The 3356-nt window shown below is 52.5% G+C and overlaps 1 pseudogene; it reads left to right on the top strand.

Annotated features, from left to right (window-relative positions):
- The window catches only part of LOC115867983, a 4831-nt pseudogene extending 2455 nt beyond the window's left edge, over nucleotides 1-2376 (top strand).
- The last annotated feature ends 980 nt before the right edge of the window (nucleotides 2377-3356 follow it).

Here is a 3356-nt window from a genome sequence, read left to right as displayed (position 1 = left end):
GGCTCGACGGCAGCGAGTTTGGTTCTCTTGCTTTTCTGCTGGACCAAGAACGATGTCCTTCTCCAGGGCCTGATCTCTCTCCTGATCACAAGTCCAAAGTATGTGAGAGGTTGAGCACTCTGGCTGTCTCCCCTCCAAGACAGGTGTGTTCGTCGCCCTGTGGCCACCTCCTTTGGCGTCTAAGGCCCTGATCAGAGCGAGCGTGGCTCAGAAGCGGCGGGAGAAGGTGCGGAGTAATACACAATGCACGTGGACTGAAAGCCCCTCACCGAACCCGGGTGGGGTCCAAAGAGGCTGCTTTGTTCTGGATGTTTCCGATGCAGGAGACAAGGGCTAATGTGCCCTTTTCAGGAGAACCTCAAGGCAGCCGCTGTGTGAACTCCCTCACAGGACGTCTACCTGCCAGGCCAGTGAGGAAAAGGACAGGAGGCCACATGGACGCCACAGGGCACGAGCAGTGCAGACAAACAAAGGTGCTGGGAGACGGCTTTGTAAGGGATTTTTCTGTTTTTCCTTTTTAACGACAGAAGATCAAACATTCTCATTCTATCAGACTCATTCTAAAACACTTCTATGAAAAGAAGGTGCTTCTCTGGCCGGGGGAATTCACAGCCTCGGTGGCACAGTGGTTATGCACTGGGCAAGGTCAGTGGTTCAAACCCACCAGCCGTTCCTCAGGAGAGAGACAGAATTTTTTTCCTGTCAAGAGTTTCCTTCTGGATTCTTTGTGCTGGGTGTGTGTGTGTGTGTGTGTAAGGAGGAGCCAGGCTGGGACCCAAGCAGGTCACACAGTGAAACTCTTGCTTGTGAGCAACAGGGACCAGGTGCTAAAGGCATTCATGATGGGGCTGCTGAAGTTTGGGGAGAAGGAAGGGGGGGGGGGGGGGGGGGGAGGGGGGGCAGTGGAACAGCAGGGGAGGGGAGGAGCCAGAGGCCAAGAAGGGGAACGGGGAGCAAAGGAAAATGACAAAGAGGCTGCTGGGGAGGGGCCAGTCCTGATGAGGACCCCACCCACTCACCCTCCCCAGATCAGTGTAGGGGGAGGTAGATGCTAACAGGCACCCTCCCTGAGATCAGTTGCCAGACTGCAGTGGGCCTGCTCCCTGCTGCTGGGGACAATGGACAGGCTCCTGTAGGAGTTCACATCCTACTGATAATGGTCTCTATCAGTTGAGCCAGGAACAGGTCAAACCGGCTCTGTGACATCCAAAATTAAGCTGCCATCCTAAATCTAGGATCCGCCCATCTTGTCACATGTATACCCCAATCCCTCCTCTTCCTATTGCGTGTATGTCCCTAGACCACCCTCTCTCGTTGCTGTATAAGTTATAGTGCAACCCCTTCCTGTGACTACCTGTAATTACTGGGCTTGCACGCCGCAAAGGTATATAGGCCTGGGTCAGCAATAGAGATCTCTCTCGCTGGTCTCTCCCTCGCCTCTCTTCCCCCTCTCCCGTCCTCTCTCCCTTGTTCCCTCTCCTGTCCTCCTTCCCTTCCCCCTCCCTCCACATGGACCACCTAGCGGGGCTGAGGTGAGCAACGCTACCATGTGATGTGTCTGACTGCATTATTGTATCTCTCATGCTCTCAATGACTTTAATATAATATTATACATATATATATACAGTTGTATATATATATAGTTGAGATGTATATATATATTGTGCATTACTGAACCCATAAGTAGCGGTGGGGGCTGGCCCCTCACCCAACCTAATAATACAGATCAGTAAACGTCTCCTACTGGCAAGTCTGACAAATTAAGACCTGCTCGTGGAGGGTGGGTGGCTTAGAACCTGCATGCCGAAGGTTTAGATTAGATACGGGAAAGCCCCACATCGGCTGCGCCTCCAACAAACCAAGTGTTTGGAGAGGGGGAAGGGAAAACTACAGCTGAACTTCAAACCCTGCCTGGACTATCTCCTCGGTACTGGTCAGCTCCTTTGGACGAGGACGGGTACAGCGGTGTGGGCCCAGCGGCCACTCCACCTCAGACAGCATTGACGGAGAGGAGCATGGTCCGGTGATCGCAGCCGAATCTGACGGGTTTGTGCCGGTACCGGCCCATGCACCTGATGCAGGCGGGGTCTGGTGGGACTGTGCCTTCAGCAGCCTTTTGCAAATCCCTGCAGGACTTGGCTACTCGTAAGGCTCCTGTGCTACGTGCGGACCTCAAAATGGCCCATGAAGAGATTGACCTTCGCAACTGGAGAGGTGACAAAAAGAATGTTGCTTCACTCCACAGGAGCGCCACGGCCCGGCGTCTTGATTATTTCTGTTGTCTCCCTCTCTGTCCCCTGCACTGAGTGACCGAAAGATCCGTTCAAGGCCTTAGGCAGCAATCACTGTCCTATCACCCCACCTCTAGCCCAATGACATCTCCCCAGAATCATTTGAGCCTGGAAAGGAGAGCCCTCAACAACGGAGTGTTTCTTCTTTAAAATGTTCTCTTGAGAAATGTGCACTGTGTTCACCTTTTACACATGTATGTGAGCCCTCCAAACAGGCGCCTCGTGACAGATTTTGATTCCTAACTTGGCCTTTTAAGCCCGGGGTCTTTATTTTGTGGAGGACTTTGTTTCTACGTTCAATGAATACCTTGGACCTGTCCATATGAAAATAAAAAGGCCTCATTTCTTATAGTCTCAGAAACCCAGAGGGGCAGTTCCCCCTGTCACACACAGAGTCGATATGAGTCAGTATCCACTCAACGGCTGTGAGTTTTGGTTTGGTATCATGGGGAAGCCCCCAGAGACATCTCCACCGATAGGAGATGCCCAAGGAGGGCATAGCCAAGGGGAACTTCCAGGCCCATAGGAGCCAGAGAAAGGAAGGAAAGCAGCCTGGGATTTCAGGAATGCTACTTCAGAAAGGAAGTGTTAAAGACTCTCAAGACTGTGGTTTGATATCAATAGGAGGTTCTTGACCCACAGCCGATGCTAGTCATTCAGCAGCTGCCGTGAATTCACTAACAAGCTCAACACCCAGTGCTTAAACTCAGACCAGCACCCAGAGCAGGACAGAGGTGCTGGAGCTCAGGAAGACCTTACCCGACCAGTCTCCAGCCTCAGGGAAAACACAAATGCCCAGGCTCTGGGGTTGTAAGGCAGGTGCAGTGTGTCCTGGAGGGGACACATCTTTGTGAATGTCCCTGGGACACTGACAGACAGCAGATATGGACTAACGTGCAAGTTAGTCTCCAGAGGGGGTTCTGTGCATGCTGTCTTCCCAGCCTGCAGTGGTGCATGACCAGAAATCAGGACAGTTCTTATAATGTCATGGGGACGTGTTCCTAAAGCTGAGACACTCATGAGCAACCTGGCTCGTGCTACAAATGGAGGATGGGAGGGCTGTGG

Source organism: Echinops telfairi, unplaced genomic scaffold (genome assembly GCF_000313985.2).
Source record: "Echinops telfairi isolate 266 unplaced genomic scaffold, ASM31398v2 ScPeMD7_5;HRSCAF=22, whole genome shotgun sequence".
NCBI lineage: Eukaryota > Metazoa > Chordata > Mammalia > Afrosoricida > Tenrecidae > Echinops > Echinops telfairi.
Note: the sequence above shows the minus strand (reverse complement) of the source record. Positions and strands in the feature narration are given on the sequence as shown.